At 59.7% G+C, this 6,505-nt stretch overlaps 1 long non-coding RNA gene across 1 annotated transcript; it reads left to right on the top strand.

Moving 5' to 3' along the window:
• The first annotated feature begins 2,010 nt into the window (after positions 1-2,010).
• Positions 2,011-5,960, top strand: LOC125922551 (uncharacterized). Its single transcript, XR_007457694.1, has 3 exons — positions 2,011-2,954; positions 5,537-5,643; positions 5,849-5,960. It is a non-coding gene; the product is annotated as an uncharacterized LOC125922551 (long non-coding RNA).
• The last annotated feature ends 545 nt before the right edge of the window (positions 5,961-6,505 follow it).

Below are 6,505 nucleotides of genomic sequence, written 5' to 3'. Positions count from 1 at the left end.
TCAGGGCATGATCTTGCAGTCCGTGAGTTCGAGCCCCGCGTTGGGCTCTGTGCTGACAGCTCAGAGCCTGGAGCCTGCTTTGGATTCTGTGTGTGTGTGTCTCTCTCTCGCTGCTCTCTGCACTCACTCTCTCTCTCTCTCTCAAAAATTGAAGAAAAAAAAAAAAAGATGCACCTGCCGTGGGATAGAGAGCCAAGCCCAGAGTCTCAGGGCTCCTGGGTGGCAATCCTGGGTCACACGAGGGAGAGCAGCAAACCAGCTCCCGTCAATAACAGCTGTCCTGTTCTGAGTACCTACTCTGTGCGAGTTGCCCTAAAAGCTTTTAGGAATCACTTCGAGGAATCAGCACAACCTGGGAGGTGGGCACTGTACTGTCCCTAGCGTCCAGTTGCTCAAGCTTCAGTGGGGCCCGAGCTGGGATGCGCCACCAGAACAGCCTGCTTCTGAAGCCCTGGGTCTCAGCACAAGCTACTGCCCTCTGGACAGCGGTGGAGTTTTCTCTCTCTGCTCCCAGCCTCCTTCTGTGTCTTCGTTTCCTCCTAAAAGAAGGAGAGGGCTAATTATGATGCCACGTCGGCCATGGCGGACCTGAAGTCTACTGGACATCGGACAGAAGCTTCCTCTTCGGGGCTGGGGGCCCCTCGCCCACTTGTAGAAAGGAGGAGGGAGGAGGGAGGAAGGAACGTCACCCAACGCCCCTCACTCTCTCCTTAGCTCTTTGGAGGCCAAGTGGCCAGAACCGCTCAGCCGGCACAAGGCCACCTTGGGGACCAGGCTGGCTAGGGACAGGGAGAGAAGGGGGACGGTAGGAGGTCTGAAGCAGCGTTCCTGCTTCCTAGCACACTGGCTCCCTACATTCCCATCTGGTCAGCCTGGACGCTGCAAGACTGAGTCCACCCCATACAAAAACAAAAGCGGATCGTTTCCATTGTAGAAAACCCCTGAGACTGCGGGCTGCTCTGCCTTCCCTCTTGGCCAGTGTGCCCAAGGCAGGGGCCAGGAAAATGACAGCTGTCCTGCCCAGGGGAGAGAAGTCCCAGAGTCCTTGGCCTGGGCCCTCTCTGGGGCCATACCCTGCAGAGCAGCCCAGAGGGCCTGGCGCCCACTTACACCCCCCCTGTCTGCAGGGAGCCCTGCCAGATGGGAGGCTTTGGCTCACGGCCTCTGCCCCAGCTCTGCAGGCCCTGTGACCTGTCCTCCTGGGACCCCCTGGCCTGTCCAATTGAGGTGACCCTTCCCCCTTCCCAGCAGAAACCCAGACCTCTGACCCTTATTCAAAACAAACCAAACAAAATGTGGAAAGAAAAAAATCCTCCACAAACAGCCTCAGAGATGATCGTGTGTCTGCCCCAACACACACACACACACACACACACACACACACACACACCCCAGCCTTAGCCATGCAAGGCTGCAGCCAGGCGTTCACATAAACAAGTTGTTGGAGAGTGCTTTTGTTTATGAAACATTTAGGTTTCCCTCAACTTCCTTGAAGGGGAGGGGGTGGACTGTTTCCTAGTTCTCTGTCGACCAGGGAATGGAGAGGGAGCCCAGGGTTTGGCGGGATTTCATTTCTCCCTCGGTGCTTGCTGCCAGGTAGAATCTGGGGGAGGGTATGCAAAAAGGACCGGAAAACACAAGGGGAGGGGTCCCTCACCCCCGCGGGGAGGTCAGCACGTGGGCCTGGCCGGACCGCCCCAGGCCCGGGCTCCCTTCGGAGGCCCGGCTGAGAACACAGTGGGAGTGGGGACGGTGACTGATGCGCCCCGGCCACCTCGGCTCCCACCTCCGGCGCCCGGGAAACCAACGAATCGGCCAGGAACAAAGGCGGGGCTGCCTCCCCAAGGCGGGCGACAAACAGTTTTGCTTTTTTTGTTTTTTTCTTCCCTCCACCCCCTCCCCCCCCCCCCCCCCCCCCCAGCTCGCAGCCTGGCAGGTTTGGGGTCCGGGCGGCACCGGGGTTGCGGCGGGTACCGCCGCGATGCCTGCGCGGGGCAGGCCCCGGGGCGCATGCGCGGGCCGGGGCGCAGGAGGCCGCGGCCGCCCGCGCAGCCTCGCTCGAGCCGGTCTCCGTGGCAACGGGCTCGCGGGGGGGGAGGGGCCGGGCGGCGTGGGCTGCGGCGGCTGCTATTTCTGCCGCTTCCTGTTCCTCGCGGCCACGTCGCCATGGCAACGGTGTTACTCACCGCGGCCGCTTCCCGGCTCGGCTGGCGCGCGTGACCCCGGCCGCCCGCGCCCCCTCGTCTCTCACTCGCTGCGCTGCCGCTCTCCCCCCCCCACCCCCCCCCCCCCCCCCCCGCGGCGTCCTCCTCCGGCACCCCGGTCCATCCAGCGCGCCCCGGCGCCCCATCCTTCCCCTGCTCCCCGCCCCTCTCCGCCGGTGCCCGCGGCTCTCGGGAGGGAGGGGGGGGGTGGGAGGGCGGCAGATTGATGGGGGACGCTTATTAAAAAACATTGTAACCGTTTCCGTTTTTATTACGTTGACAAGGGAGCGTTATTTACTGTTATTGTTTGCCGAGCTGGCCGCGCCCGAGCGCGGGCGGCCGCCCGGGAGCTCACCTTTCGGGCGGGCCCGGGGAAGTCGCGGGTGGGAGCGGGAGGCGGGGGCTGGCGAGGGGCCGCCCCGGGCGGACGCGGCCCCCCCCCGGGGGGCCTGCCCCTCGCCCCTTCCCCCCCCCACCCCTCCAGCCAGCCCCGGGCCGACCCCCGCCGCGGCGCGTGTGCGTGCGCGCGCGGGGCGAGACTGCAGAGGCCGGGGACTCGTGCTGAAGGAGAGAGGCAACAAAAAATAAAAAAAGGAACAGATGACTTCATTCCCGGGAAGGCTCCGTCCTACGTGGACCAATTTCCTGGGGACTGTGGTGGAACAGCTCCGCTGCCGTTGGAAGCACTTAAAACTAAACCAGTAAAAGACCAGAAAATTCTTCAGCATTGCCTGAACCCAGCGAGGGCAGGTTGGTGGCGTGTGAGCCCTGGGTTTGCGGGGAGGAGGGTCGAATTCCTCCACCCCCCTCCCCGCTGGGGCTTGGCTTCCAGCAAACCTCCCCACCTCCCCGCTTAGATTCTCTACCCTGAGAGGGTGAGCGACTGCCCCAAGGTCACACAGCCGGGTTTTTTTTTTTTTTTTTTTTTTTTTTTTTTTTTTATTCTGCTTAGACACCTGCAGGGACAAAACCCGGCAGAGGCTGGTGAAGGAAAGCCAGTGGCTGGACTGGAAGCCTTGGAATAGGGCGAGGCTCAGCTGGAGGCCCAGTAAGGGAAGATTAACTCGGCGGGTCTAAGCTCTGGCTGGCCCGGCTCCTGCTCACCCCACTGGAGCCTTCAGCTGGGGGAGGGGGGGGGTTGTGGAAGGTGCGGGCCGTCTGTCCGTTGGGATCTGATGGGCCTGGAGGATGCCCCCCGCCCGCAAGCCCCTGCTGGGATGCTAATCTCATCCTGCTAATTAAAGTTTGCAGTCCTGTCCCTAACTCAGCTCCCCACTCTTGAACAGTATTAGCTGAGTTGCAAACAATTGCTGGTCCCGACAGAAGCCAGAGGAAAAGGGCCTCTGGAGTTCACGTTATAAAGATAAAAAACGGATTTGAAAAATGTTTATACTTCTAAACAAACGACTCCTAATGAACAGAGCGAGTTTTGGAAACTGAATTTTCAGAACCCCCCCCCCCCGCGGCCCCAGCCTGTTTTGTGGTGGTTTCCCCCACCACCCCCCCTCCCCGACCCCCGTTCCAAGGACACGAGGCTTGGGATTTGGTGGATTTGGTCACTGCAGCCCCTCTTGGTCTCTTGGCCTCAGATGATCAACCAGCGCTCCTCCAGGCCCAGGATCGCCTCTCCAGGCCGTCTGGAGTCTAAAGCGACAAGCCAGTTCCCCACTAAGACCTGTGGGTCTGGGGCGCCACAGCAAGATAAAGTTATCTTCAGCTCTGTCCCAGCGTCCACCAGTTTGGAGCTGCAGGAGTCCTCCCTTGAGCGCATGAATCAGAAGTCGGGCTCCCAGAAAAGAGAATACCCCACCCCCAGTCCTTCCCCAGTCCTTTGCTGCCAGCGCTGTGATAGGGGAAGGCAGGACCGCCCTCCACTCCTCCCCATGGGCTGGCCTTCCAAGCAAAACTCATCTCTGGGAGCAGGTTTAGAGTTTAGCTGATGTGAAAGTCCTGCCCCTGGGCAGTGTTTGAATAGGACTGAAACGACAGATGACAGCCAGCACCGTCCAGAACTAGGAGGACGTTGGAGATGATGCAGACCAACCACTCCTGCTTCCCTCTCTTACAGGTGGGCAAACTGAGGCCCAGAGAGAGAAGGAGACCTGACCATTGGCTAGAGTCAGAGCCTAGCCCAGGACCCAGGTGCCTTGGCTTCCATTCGGTGTGCATTGCCCCACTCTGATTCTTCTGTGGAATCCCCTGTGTGATCAGAAGTTCAGGAGCTGGGGGGCACCTGGGTGGCTCCGTGGGTTAAGCGTCCGACTTCGGCTCAGGTCATGATCTCGCGGTTCATGAGTTCGAGCCCCACGTCGGGCTCTGTGCTGACAGCTCAGAGCCTGGAGCCTTCTCCGGATTCCGTGTTTCCCCCTCTCTCTGCCCCTCCCCCCCCTCAAAAAGTGAATAAACATTAGCTGGGGGGCAGAAGGCTCTGAAATCAGACCACTTGGGTTCCGATACTTCTAAGGGCGACCTTGGACAAGTGAATTAATTCTTCTCTCTGAGCTCTCGTAGTCTTGGGTGTTAAGTGGGGATAATGACGGTGCCAGCCAGGGCACCTGGGTGGCTTAGTGGGTTAAGCATCCAACTTCGGCTCAGGTCATGATCTCGTGGTTTGTGAGTTCGAGCCCCACATCGGGCTCAGGCCGTCCGCGTGGAGCCTGCTTCGGATCTTCTGTCTCCCTCTCTCTCTGCCCCTCCCCTGCTCGCACGCTCTCTCTCAAAAACAAATAAACATTAAAAAACATAAGTAAATGACCGTACCAGCCCTGGGTTGTCTTAAGCCCCCACCCGGCAAACATAGGTCCACATCCTAATCCCTGGAACCTGTGAATGTGACCTTAGTTGGAAAAAGGGTCGCTGCACATGTAATGAAGTTAAGGATCCTGACGTGAGCGCATCCTCGATTCCCCACGTGGGGCCTCCGTGCCATCGCGAGTGTCCTTATATGAGACAGAAGAGAAGGCAGGGTCGACACCGAAGGGGGGAAGGCCAACTGAGAGGCAGAGAGGGGAACGCCTGGAGCCACCGGAAACTGGAAGAAACGAGGAAGGAGTCTTCCCTGAGTCTCGCGACGGGCCACGGTGCCGCTGGTACCTTGATTTGGGCCTTCCGGCTTCCGGAACTCTGAGATTAATCTTGTCAGCCACCAAGCGTGTGGCCATTAGTTCTGCAGCCACAGGAAGCCCATACGGCGGTGATGCTGGCTGTGATGCCGGGGTGGTGGCCGTGGGAGCGGTGACGGGGACGCTGGTGATGCGGGGGGACGGCTGTACTCATTTCCCCGGGGCCGCAAACTCTGTGGCTCGAAACAACTGACATGTATTGCCTCGTAGGTCTGGAGACCAGGATTCCAGAATGAGATGTCAGCAGGGCCGTGCTCCCTCTGGAGGTACCAGAGAAGGAACGTTCCAGGCCTCTCTCTGGGCTTCCGGGGCCTCAGGTTGGCTACCGCATGCCCCGTTCTCAACCTCCAGTCCCTTGTCCTCACATGGTGCTCTCTCTGGGTCTGCCTGGCGGCGTCTGCCTTCTGGGTGTCACTGCCTCTGGGTCTACACCGCCCCTTTTTATAAGGACACCAGTCATACTGGATTAGGGCCCGCCCTAATGACCTCTTCTTTTTTTTTTTCTTAATGTTTATTTTTAAGGGGGCGGGTTCAGGCTCCGAGCTGTCAGCACAGAGCCCTACGCGGGGCTCGAACCCACGAACCGTGAGATCATGACCTGAGCCGGAAGCCGGACGCTTAAACGACTGGGCCCCCCACCCCGGGCGCCCTCCCCACCGGCCTCATCTTAACCTCGCTCATGTCTGTAAAGTCCCTATCTCCAAATAAGGTCCCATTCTCAGGGACAGAGACACAACTCAGCCTGTACCAGTGGTGATGATGGAGAGGGCGGTGGTGACAGAGATGGGGGAAGGTACTAGGCCTCAGGCCCCGACCCTCCAATTCTGCAGGAGCTGCGTGGGGAGCAGTGGCCAGTCCAGAAGACCAGGAATCTGTTCGTGCAGTGAGGTGCCGGGTGGGAGTGCCCCGCTGAAGGAGCAGGGAGATACAAAAGATGACCCCAGGGGCGCCTGGGTGGCTCAGTCGCTGAAGCGTCCGACTTCGGCTCAGGTCATGATCTCCCGGTCCGTGAGTTCGAGCCCCGCGTCGGGCTCTGTGCTGACAGCTCGGAGCCTGGAGCCTGCTTCCGATTCTGTGTCTCCCTCTCTCTCTGCCCCTCCCCTGTTCATGCTCTGTCTCAAAGATAAATCAACATTTAAAAAAAAAAAAGATGATCCCAGCACATCGGCGCCAAGTTCG

The sequence above is a fragment of the Panthera uncia genome, chromosome D4 (assembly GCF_023721935.1).
Source record: "Panthera uncia isolate 11264 chromosome D4, Puncia_PCG_1.0, whole genome shotgun sequence".
Lineage (NCBI taxonomy): Eukaryota > Metazoa > Chordata > Mammalia > Carnivora > Felidae > Panthera > Panthera uncia.
Note: the sequence above shows the minus strand (reverse complement) of the source record. Positions and strands in the feature narration are given on the sequence as shown.